Source organism: Pristiophorus japonicus, chromosome 8 (genome assembly GCF_044704955.1).
Source record: "Pristiophorus japonicus isolate sPriJap1 chromosome 8, sPriJap1.hap1, whole genome shotgun sequence".
In the NCBI taxonomy this organism is placed as follows: Eukaryota; Metazoa; Chordata; class Chondrichthyes; family Pristiophoridae; genus Pristiophorus; species Pristiophorus japonicus.
Window position 1 is genome coordinate 147,892,419 of NC_091984.1, and position 12,327 is coordinate 147,904,745.

The 12,327-nt window shown below is 50.8% G+C and overlaps 3 pseudogenes; all 3 read right to left on the bottom strand.

Moving 5' to 3' along the window:
* Positions 1 to 5,220: 5,220 nt before the first annotated feature.
* Positions 5,221 to 5,458, bottom strand: LOC139269922 (U2 spliceosomal RNA; annotated as a pseudogene).
* A 126-nt stretch (positions 5,459 to 5,584) lies between these two features.
* LOC139269961 (U2 spliceosomal RNA) lies at positions 5,585 to 5,823 on the bottom strand (annotated as a pseudogene).
* Positions 5,824 to 5,951: 128 nt separating this feature from the next.
* Positions 5,952 to 6,183, bottom strand: LOC139269921 (U2 spliceosomal RNA; annotated as a pseudogene).
* Positions 6,184 to 12,327: the final 6,144 nt, after the last annotated feature.

Genomic DNA, 12,327 nt, shown 5'->3' on the forward strand with positions numbered 1-12,327 from the left:
CACTACGATCTCTCCCATCTTATCTGCATCAACTGCCCCCCATAGACAATTGTTTTCCATATCCACTGTGGTGTGGTGTGCCAACATGTAGTCGGCCCCGAGAACTCCCGAACCGGGCTGTTCCCACCTCATTAAAATGCCCTCCCATTTCATTATGTTCGGCCCTAACTCTACGGTTAAGGGTTTCCACACTGCCCCAGCCTGCTCATTACCCGTCAAACCCACCAGTGTAAATGGTACTCCGCTCGACCACGGGGAAGTGGTCGGATTCGGTGAGTGGACAACCGTGCTAGAGGCTCCTGTATCTACTAGATCCCTTCCCCTAACTGTTTCCACCTTCACATCCACACATGACCTGCCCCACCCATCATATATGAGCAGACACAGGTATTCTGGCTGGGCACACCGTCACAGTGGGGGTGCCGACACATTGGGTCCCTTTTCTCCCACTGCTGCGTCCAGCTTTCCTCCACCTGTGCCCATAACTTGCTGTAATGCGGCCACTAAAACCTGTACTGGGTCGTCGGCTACCTTCTTCTGGCCTTTTCCTGCCTCAGCACCTCGTACCCTGGCTTCCCTCCTTTAGAGAGCCTACAATCCTTGCTCCAGTGTCCCAACTTCCCACAGTTAAAACACTCACCTTTAGATCAACCCGCATTACCTCCCTCTTGTCTCCATTCTTTCTATGGCCTAACCTCTCCTTTTACTTCGTGCACCTTCCCGTTTAGTTTCTCCTCCTCCCCTTGCCTGGACTTAAAGCTAGAGTTAATCTTCTCAGCACCCCTGCCTCTGTATTCTGGAGATGGTCTGGGTCAAACCATACTTCGACCTTTGCTCTGAGCCGTGGCAAACTGTTACCATTACGGTTCTCAGCCAATGGTCCCTGGGTTCCCCTATTAAATCTGCCCGCTCCAGATTTCCTCCAGCGGCCCTTAAATAAATCGCCCACAGTCTGTCTGCAAACGTATCGGGCGATTCGTTTATTTGCTGCCTAGTCTGTTCTACCTGCCAGAACGGACTACCCTGACTGTACCCGAGCACTGCCATCATTTGCTCCTTTAAGCCCTGTGGGGTTCCTGCACCTAACTTGGTGGCTGTCGACAAGCTCTGATAAAGCTTCCCCTCCAGCGAGAGCAGTGTTAGCTTCACTTTCTCCTCCTCGCTGCAGTTATTGATACCCGCTATCTGCTCTATATTAGTAAAATGAACAGAGGCATCTCCTCCTTGCTTTAACTGTACCACACCCGTCAGCATCTCCTGCAGCTGAAGCGGTGTGTATGGGATCACTAGTCGCTCTGTAATGGTGCCGGACCACCATTTGGGGGGGTGGGCTGAATTTCTGCTGTCTCAAAGGACACATCGGTTTCAGGGGTCCCGGTGCCTCGGGAGACGGCCGATGCTCGTGATACTCGGGCCCATCGTCTGACTCTTTCCCCTCTGGATCCCAATCTTCCTCACCTGTTCCAGGTGCCCTGAGACAAACCATCCCTTTGGTCCCGTCTAACTCTGCCGTTAATTGGTGGATCTTTTCCTTACAAGGTCCGTGATCTGTTCTCGCGTAACCCTGTTTCTGAGCTACCTGATAGGCTATCGACTCTCCTGAGCTGGTCCTCTGCCTCTTTGGCTCTTTCTAAATTTCTTTCACTTTGTTCAATGCGGGTCTGCTGCTGCTTTTTGCACTCGGTCACCTGGCATTGTAAATATTCAAAGTGATTCCGTGCCATTTCTTCCTTCCTACCCTGGTCCCGCCTTTCCTTCTCCAAACTGCCTACCTCGCCCTTTAACCCTTTATTCTCCTCCTCCAGCTTTCCTACCCTTTCTCTTAACAGTTGTGTCTGCTTCTGCAGGCACATGAGCCAAACCGCCTTCTTTTTTGACCCTTTGTGGTTACTACTGACTGTCCACTCTGCTGTTTTTTCCTGCGGATCCCCAGAGTGCAGCATTTCCCGTGCCCATGGCCCTGAAATGTTCAATTTGTTGCCTATATATGCAGCTACCTTAGCCTCTATGGACTTCCTATGACGACTGTTAGCTGCGGGCTCTACCACGTTTTGCTGCGGTGAGCCCATTTCCAGTGCTTCTGGCTGAGAAATTCTCCGTGACTACCTTGGTGTCCCCTGAGACCACCTCGCAGTGACCTGCGGTTCCTGTTACTCTGGCTTCTCTCTGTGGCTACCCGAGTCGACCCGAGACTACTCCAGCATGTCAGAGACTTTCTCTCCTGGTCCCCTAGTCACCCTTGAGATCACCTTTGGCCTCCCTGAGACGACCCCGTGACAATATTGGCTTTTCTCTGTGACTACTCCAGTCAACCGAGATTATTCCAGCCTATCCGAGACTGTTTCTCTCCTCAGGCTGCCCTGGCTGCCCGTGAGATTATCCCTGGCCTCCCTGACACCCTGCGCAGACTACCTGCGATTACTTCTCCCGGTTGCTGCCCTAGTCAGCCGGAGCTCTTCGGCTACTCCTGGTCCCCCTTGAGATTCCCTTGGTCTCCCTGAGACCCCTGTGCAGACTACCTGCGGCTTTCTCGGTGGCTACACTCGTCAACCCGGGATTACTCCAGCCTACCCAAGACTGATCCTTCCTCTGCTGGCTGCCCTAGCTGCCCTTGAGAGTACAATGGTCTCCCTCAGACCACTGAGCAACTACCTGAGACTTCTTTTCTCAGTGGCTACCCTAATCGACGGAGACGACTCAAGCCTATCAGACCCTGTTACTCTCCTGGTCGCCCTAGCCGCCCTTGAGAAGATCCTTTTCGACCACCTTAGCTGACCTTAGACATAACCAAGCCTCCCTCGGGGTTTTTGCTCTGGTATGTGTCCGTGATACTATTCCCAAAGCCGAGGTCCTGCCGCGGTCACCAATTTCTGTAGGTAGTTTGTTTTTCACTCTGCTCTGATTCTTAGACCTGGGAACTTGTAGTGGGAAAGGACAACATGTGGCACAACATTTAGGCTTCACCCAGTGTCAGTTTTATTATGCACAAAAACCGTCGAAAACTACAGGACTAGACTTCTGAGAGAAATCGACTGAAACCATACAATTGCCCTTCCTGGCTGTAGCTATTGTAGGTTCGTGGTCATTGGTTGCGTGACCGGTTGGTTCTTCTTCTGGCCGTTCTCTGCAGTGCTGTTACTTCTGTGTACGTTCCGTACAACATGTTCCTCCGTCCATTCATCTGTTCGTGCTTTCGACCTGTGTCCATCTGTACAGGTGTCCTTCTACTTCTTCTGTGTGCTTCTTCTTCCGTCTGTTCCTGTCCTTGTTCCATCTCCTGCTGAGCTGCTTCTAGCTCACATATTTATATCCAGGTTATGACTGATCTCCCGCCACTGCGCTTTCTGATAAAGTGTTTGCATCAATACATTGTTTTGTGGTCCACTTGGTTGATTGATTACAATAATGAACTCGTCTGTTTTCCCATTTGCACACTGAGTCTGCAAGGCTCAAGTTGATTTCTCATCTTAACACCTCATCCTAAAAAATGTGCAACTGTTGTGGTTCCTTTGTTGTCAGGTCCTTTTACAGACTTGGGGCTAGAACCTCCTCTTTTATTGCCTGTTTAATGCCCACTTAACACCCATTTTACCACTGAAATGACATATAACGCCCAGATATCACCCATTTTGGTACAAAATGGAAACTGACGGGCTTTTTTAGGAGACTTGTCGCCGAGCGTTACTTTCCCAATGGGCTTAACGCAGAGAATAAATATTATCGCCCACCTACTTTTTTGGGGCGGAATCAGCAGAATGGGCAAATTCAGCGCCCATAGTATCACCCAGCGTTACTTTCCTCATGGAATTAATGCCGAGATTCAACATTAACACCCGGCGACTGTTTTTTGTCATGAACAGCATATTTACCCAAAGTAACGGCCATGGAGATCACCCACCGTCAATTTCACCACCTCGTACACATATCGCCCACAATATCGCTCGCTCAAAAAACCACCCACAAAAAGTGGAACTAACCAGAACGAATCACAGCGTTATGGACGCCGTGATGTAGATCACATGTCGCGTCCTTTCACCTGGGCGGAGTTCGGATGTACTCTGCAGGTCGTTGGAGTTGATTTGAATATCTCTGAAAACATCTTGACCACACTGTGACCAATTGGAATTGAAGAGGTGTGCTCGTCGGGACATTCTTTGCTTGTGTGCAATCGGTGACAGACACAGAGCTACTGCAATGGGGCCTGTCCTTTCTCACCCTCTCTTGGTGACCAAATATATGCAGCAGACTCAACATCGCTGAAGGAACGCGACATTGCATTATGTGCCCAATGTACGAAATAACAGTCAGATGAGGAGGACCAGACATTACACCCCCCGCAAATACAAGGAGAAGCATTCTTACCTCGACTTGCCTGACACCACCTGCCTTCGGAGACTGCGCTTCCACAAAGAGGTTATCACTGAGGTATGCCAGCTGATAAGGGCAGGCCTACAGCCTACCAGCACCATCAGAACTGCACTGTCCGTCGAGGTCGAAGTCACCACGCCACTATCGTTCTATGCTTCGGGTTCTTTTCAGGCCACAGCTGGCGACATTTGCAGACTTTCTCAGCATGCCACACATTGCTGCATTAGACAGGTCACTGAAGCCCTGTACGCACACAGGAGGGACTTGATCAGCTTCCCTATGACCAGGGAGGCACAGAGTGAGAGGGTTCGAGGTTTCTCCAGAATTGCAAACTTCCCCAAGATGCAGGGAGCAATAGACTGTACGCACATCGCGATGTGGGCACCTTTTCAGGATGCCGCAAGGGATTCCACTCCCTGAATGTCCAGCTGGTTGTCGACCACCAGCAAATTATACTGGCAGTGAATGCTCAATTTCTGGGCAGCATCCATGCTGCACACATCCTGCGTGAGAGCATTGTATCTGACTTGTTTAACATTGAGCCACAAGGTCAATGCTGGAAACTTGGGGCCAAAGGATATGGCCTTGCCACCTGGCTGATGACCCCATGTGTGACACCCACACTGAGGCCGAGAGGTGATACAACGAGAGCCACAGAGCAACTCGCAATATTATGGAGAAAACCATTGGAGTGCTGAAGCAGCGCTTTAGATTTTTTAATTTTTTTAAATTTTTTTTTAAAATTTATTCGTTGCCAATCTTTCCAATTCTTTGTCAAATCACAAACGCCAGAGGTCACCTTGCACACGCCAAGGATCACTCTGCGCCAATGCTCTTAGCCAAAAGGCCTAGAGCCACTGCACCATTCCTGGAAGTACTGCAATACCAGGTTCGTGCCATGGAGGTGGATGGGTCAGGCCCCCCACACACCTCCGTGGAGGTGGATGGGTCAAGCCACCCCACCCACCTCCTGTTTCCAAAAAGCATAGGAGAATCACCTTCCTGATCCAGGGAGAACCACGTTGGGGTCATGGTTACTCCCCTGTCAGGTCAGTTACGCATGATCTTAGCCAAAAGGCCGAGAAGCAATTTTTTTTTTTTTTTTTGGAAATTCGTAGCCAATCGTTCCAATTCTTTGTCAAATCACAAACGCCAGAGGTCACCTTGCACACGCCAAGGATCACTCTGCACCAATGCTCTTAGCCAAAAGGCCTAGAGCCACTGCACCGTTCCTGGAAGTACTGCAATACCAGGTTCGTGCCATGGAGGTGGATGGGTCAGGTCCCCCACACACCTCCGTGGAGGTGGATGGGTCAAGCCACCCCACCCACCTCCTGTTTCCAAAAAAGCAAGCATATACCTTCCTGATCAAGGGAGAACCACCCGGAGGTCATGGTGGCCACTCCCCTGTCAGGTCAGTTACGCATGATCTTAGCCAAAAGGCCGAGAAGCGATTTTTTTTTTTTTTTTTTTTTAAATTCGTAGCCAATCTTTCCAATTCTTTGTCAAATCACAAACGCCAGAGGTCACCTTGCACACGCCAAGGATCACTCTGCGCCAATGCTCTTAGCCAAAAGGCCTAGAGCCACTGCACTGTTCCTGGAAGTACTGCAATACCAGGTTCGTGCCATGGAGGTGGATGGGTCAGGTCCCCCACACACCTCCGTGGAGGTGGATGGGTCAAGCCACCCCACCCACCTCCTGTTTCCAAAAAAGCAAGCATATACCTTCCTGATCCAGGGAGAACCACCCGGAGGTCATGGTGGCTGGTCAGGTCAGTTACGCATGATCTTAGCCAAAAGGCCGAGAAGCGATGCCTGGACCACTCAGGTGGTGAGCTCCAATACCACCCTGAGCAGGTAGCTCAATTCGTGGTGATGTGCTCCATGCTGCACAACTTGGCTATCAGGAGGGGACAAGAATTGCCTGATGAGCCTGACAGTCCACCTCACCAGAGAGAGGAAGAGGAGGATGAGGAGGCGGACGCCGACATCGGGTCAGACAATCAGGCTGATGCTGAAGCCACGCCCCCGCCCTTCTGTAGATCACATGAAAGGGCCCATGGTGGCATGATAGCTGCAAGCGCCTTACGCCAGGAGCTCATCAATGATCGCTTTGCCTGAAAGAACGTTGGTGTTATTTCCACAGCTGACACACTGCTGGGTGTGCAGGTCATAAATTAATCATGGGCATCACCTTGGTGACCGTTAAAGTTTACTTTGACTGAAGTTGAGTGTGATTATATCCTTTGATGTTAACAAATCACCAGCGTGTAACGGTACAGCTATCTGAGCCAATGTGCTGCAAGGTATTGTTCAATAAAAAACATTTAAACCAAACATTAGTCTGAAATCATCAGTATTTCTGTACAAACCAACCCTTCCCCCCACCCACCCCGCTTCTCCTCCCCAACTCTACCCCTTCCCCTTCCCCCTCTGACTCCAAGCCGCCTGACCGCGGAGGTTCTCAGGCGATGCTTCACTGGGAGGTGGGTGGTGATGGACAAAGCACTGCTTGGACGGATATGGGGGAAGATGGTCCCAAGGTGGGAACGTGCTTCGAGGCAGAAGCGAGATGTTGCTCCTGGCTCTCATGTGTGGTTGGCAATGGGGTTGCGTCACCTTGGGGTGTAGTGCGGCACTCCGGGATCACTGGGAGCCCTCTGCCACCAGTGTTCCTGGCTACCAGCTCCAGGGCCTCCTCCATCCCTTACATTTTATATGTTATTTGTGGGACAAAAACTCGATGCCAACTATGTTCTTGGTGCTTAGTGCGCTTTTTGCTGCTGGTGAATCTCCCTCGTGCCTCCCACAACAGCCAAACAAACGCACACCACAGCCACACACGCTTTCAGTGCCTCTGAGCTCCCTCTCTCTCTGTCTCCTCTTCTGCGTATGTCATGGTTACCCTTGACCTCCAGAATCGAGGGAATGGACCATTGCCATGCTGTTGCTAAGGACGACCACACTTTACAACAGAAGGTCAGAAAAATTTAACGCTGCCGCCCATTTGAACTCGTTCGCGGTAACGCCCATTTTCAAAGATGTAAACTAAGTGTTTTGAGAATGGGCGAGAAGCCGGCGATCTGAAAATCCTTTTTTACCACCCACGCCGGAAATCACGCCCATTTTTGGGCGCTAAGCTCAAAAGTGGAGGTTCTAGCCCTTGGTGTCTCCAGTGAGCTTGTGTTCCCCACCCTGGTCAATCAAGTTCATGGCATCACGTAACAACTCCATTCTTGTTATGCATGGAGTCAGTTTTGGTCCCTGACCAAAGAATGTCCTTAATTGTCCAGCTTCATTCCAAAAGCTGGTATTAAATTCCAAAAGCTTGTATTAAGCAATTTTTACTTCATGGTCTCCTTCTGTGCTTTTCTGAAGATTGGTAACCTTACACACAACACCTCACCTCTCCCACCCCCAAAACCGCCCCTCGCCCAACCCCAACACCGCCCCCAACTCCCACCCCCAACACAACTCCTCTCCATCCCCCAACACCGCCCCTCTCCCACCTCCAACACCCACCTTAAACTGATACACACAGCAGGCAGGACTTATATGGGCACATGACCCCCCGCGGGACACATCACCACTGAGGGCTCATGTCCCCTGGCCTCACAATGGAAACCATGGCAACACAGAAGCCACAGGGGTGGACCAATCACAGCAAAGTGCAACAGACTGTGCATATGTGCCTGAGAGAGCAACAAGGAGAGAGCTTCAATCTATTTAACCCTTCGATCCCTGGCTGCCGTCTGAACACTAGGCCCGAGTTGGCAGTGGTGGTGACTACATTATTCCCGCTGTTATTCTGCCCCCTGCTCATTCATCTCAACCCCTGTGTTAATGTTTCTCTGTTCAATGGTACTGCTCCCCACGGCAAATCCAACCAGTGAGATTTCTCAGCTGGGTGTGAAACATGGAGAAGCAGAGATGGGCATGGACTGTGTGGGGGCACTAAAGGACCCACTGGCTCCGACCAATAATAAAACAGTCGGTAAGGACACGGTGAAAAGTGGGGGATGGGACCAGATGATGGACCTGGGCAAGTCCGACAAGGAGGCTGTCCTGCCGGCCAGAGCAATGGTGAAATACACTGGCCTCAGCCTGCCTGGCATTGTGGAAGGGCAGGCAGCTCCGATCCTTACCGTCCCAGACTGTCAGCCAATCACCGTGGCTTCCTCCTTCGGAGAGTTGTTCAAATCTCCACAGGTTTCACAGCTGCAGCTCACAGACACGCTGGTGAGCAGATTGTTGGGGTGTTTGCTCTACACTTGTCCAGTTGCTGTGTGTCACGGGCCTGGGCAACTTTACAATTGGAGCCCATTACTGGTCTCATAAAGTGACGGGCACATTGATTAGTCTGAGCTTTCGACCACACATCCGCAGCATAACTAAGACCATCTATTTCCATCTCCGTAACTTCACCCGTCTCCATCCCTGCCTCAGCTCATCCGCTGCTGAAACCCTCATCCATGCCTTTGTTACCTCTAGACTCGACTATTCCAACGCTCTCCAGGCTGGTCTCCCAGATTCTACTCTACGTAAACTAGCGGTGATCCAAAACTCTGCTGCCCGTGTCCTAACTTGCACCAAGTCCCGCTCACCCATCACCCCTGTGCTCACTGACCTACATTGGCTCCTGGTTAAGTAATGCCTCGATTTCAAATTTCACATCCTTAATTTTGAATCGCTCCATGACCTCGCCCCTCCCTATCTCTGTAATCTCCTCCAGCCCCACAACCCCCTCGAGATGTCTGAGCTCCTCTAATTGTGCCCCCCTGATTATAATCGCTTAACCATTGGTGGCCATGCCTTCTGTTGCCTGGGTCCCAAGCTCTGGAACTCCCTTCCTAAACCTCTCCACCTCTCTACCTCTCTTTCCTCCTTCAAGATGCTCCTTAAACTCTATCTCCCTGCGCTAATTTCTACTTATGCGGCTCAGTTTCAAATTTATATTGCATAATACTCCTGTGAAGCACCATGGGATGTTTCACTACGTTAAAGGCGCTATATAAATACAAGTTGTTTTGGGAAAAACAGAACCACAACTGTTTGTAGATAAAACCCACACAAGGATCCAACCACTCTGCGATGCCGTGTGATAAAGTGCGGGCTGAAGCGCTCAGTGTGCTGGGGAACTTGGCCATGGGGGGAATCGGAGGGTCCAGGTGTTGCTGCACCTGGATGGAAACAGTGAGCAGGTCACCAGGTCCTGTTGTTCAACACTGCGCTCGGTATTCCCACGTATTGGATCTGCCGAGGCTTCCTCAGTAACTGGGAATGATCCAGGGGAACCACACAGGGGCTACATGGACTTCCTCAGTAACTGAGAATGATCCAGGGGAACCCAACAGGGGCTACATGGACTTCCTCAGTAACTGAGAATGATCCAGGGGAACCCAACAGGGGCTACATGGACTTCCTCAGTAACTGAGAATAATCCAGGGGAACCCAACAGGGGCTACATGGACTTCCTCAGTAACTGAGAATGATCCAGGGGAACCCCACAGGGGCTACATGGACTTCCTCAGTAACTGGGAATGATCCAGGGGAACCAACAGGAACATACCATTATTGTCCCCGAGGGGGGCAAGAAGAGAGGGAAAGGTGAGAAACATACCACTATTTTCCCCGGGGGGGAGAGGAGAAGGAGAGGTGAGGAACATACAATTGTTTTCATCGTCGGGGGAGAAGAGGTGAGTACATACCATTATTTTCCCCGGGGGAGGGAGCGAATGGGGAGAGGTGAGGAACATACCATTATTGTCCCCGGGGGAGGGGGCGGGGGGGGCGAGAGGAGAGGGAGAGATGCGGAACATACCATTATTGTCCACAGGGGTGGGGGTGGTGAAGAGGAGACGGAGACTTGAGCCGGGGAGACGAAGAGAGAGAGCAGTGAGGATCATACCATTATTGCCCCTGGGGTGGGGGAGAGGGAGAGAAAGAGAGAGGGAGGGGAGCGTTGAAGAACATACGTTATTGTCCTGGGTTGCAGGGGGGTGAGTGGAGAGGTGAAGAATTGTAGCTCCAGCTTTCTGGCCATTTCTATCAACAATACTTTAAATCCTTAAATCCAAATCCCCAAGAAAGAACTGTCCTGTTTGGCGAGCTTGTGGGGGTGGCATTGAGGTGCATTCATATACAACCGGACATTTCACACTGACAGGCTGGGTAACAGGGAACCCAGGCCCATTGATGTCATCACCATCTAAAGTGATTACTGGGAACAATACCCCGAGAGGTAACTCAGAGACACTGTGCCTTCGCATTATTAAAGCACAGTCACCACTCAGTCCCAACCCAAACTGGTGCAAGGCAGGAAATTGCCGGCCCATTGTCTTCCAGGAGATAAGCCGGTTAAGCAAGATCGGTTTGTGATCGAAACCCATTACCTGCTAATGGGGGCCATCAACTCAGGAAACGACAGACATCCAGTAATCAGCACCCATTGTCTCTCCAGATACAAGGCCTGGAGCGGCAAAACAAAATATCATTTTTCACAAAGATTTCAAAGGCTACGAGGGGTGGGGAGGTGGTCCAGACAGATCATCGGAATCAATCCATCGGTCAGTATTGGCGGGAGGAAAGGTGATGTGTTTTGGGGAGATAAGGAGCCGCTTTGCAACAAGCTCCAGCTCAGGAGGAAGAACGTTACGGAAAAAGCTCAGGATAAAGATCAGGAAAAAGCCCAGGAGCGAGATGTTCAGGAAGAAGCTGCAAGCAAGACATCGGGCAATCAGGGTGAGCATATTGCCTGCGCCTACACATGCACAAGATCACTTAGCTGTGTGAGGGGGTGATTGTAAGTCCCAACCAAACCCAAGGGGTTTCGTGCTGGGGGGGTCCTGTGTTAGTTTATTTCATGGGAGGGTTCTTTTATTAAGCCGTGGTAACTGAGCACGGCAGGGCTTATTGGACAAGCCAGGGTTGTACTGTTTTGCACTGTTTATGAGTGGTGTTGTTAATCTTATTAAACATAATACGGTTGAGCCTGAAAAAAATGTGTCCAAGTCTGATCTATCCATATAATCCCTATCGTCCAGAACTTGTAGTAGGAGGTGCATTTACGTTACGCCCGAGAAAACCACCTACAGGCACCCCCTCAGTACTGCCTCTCCGATAGTGCGGCACTCCCTCAATACTGTCCCTCCGGCAGTGCGGCACCCCCTCAGTACTGCCAATCTGACAGTGCGGCACTCCCTCAGTACTGTCACTCTGACAGTGCGGCACTCCCTCAATACTGTCCCTCCGGCAGTGCGGCAGCCCCTCAGTATTGCCAATTTGACAGTGCGGCACTCCCTCAGTACTGTCACTCTGACAGTGTGGCACTCCCTCAGTACTGCCATTCTGACAGTGCGGCACTCCCTCAGTACTGCCCCTCTGACAGTGCAGCACTCCCTCAGTACTGCCCCTCTGACAGTGCAGCACTCCCTCAGGACTGCACAGTAATGTATGTCTTTATTTTACATTCAGGTCCCTGGAGTGGGGCTTGAACCCACGATACAACATTGCATCACTGGATGCCGCACAGTCTGAGCTGTGAGTCATATCCCGACCTCAGTTGGAACAGCTAACTCAGAACAAACAACAACAGCAACTTTTATACAGCACCTTTAACACAGTAAAACTCCCCGAGCGCTTCACAGGAGCGTTATAGAATAAAGATTGACAGCGAGCCACGGAAGGATACATTGAAAATTGCAGCTCAGTCAAATTGTGAGGGAAATTGTCAGTGCTGCCTTCATACCAACAGGGGGCGATGTTGGTTCTGAAAAGACCAAATTTTTGGACAATTTCTGTGTCACTCAATTGATTGGTTTGTAAAACCCGTTTGTACCAAACCTCCAGTCAGGTTTGCAGAATCATTTCCAGTTCCCCACGTATCATTTGATGGTGGATCTCAGCGTGCATCCCCTCGTCCGCTCGTGAGGCGGTGTCTCAGACCGATTGGCGGGTC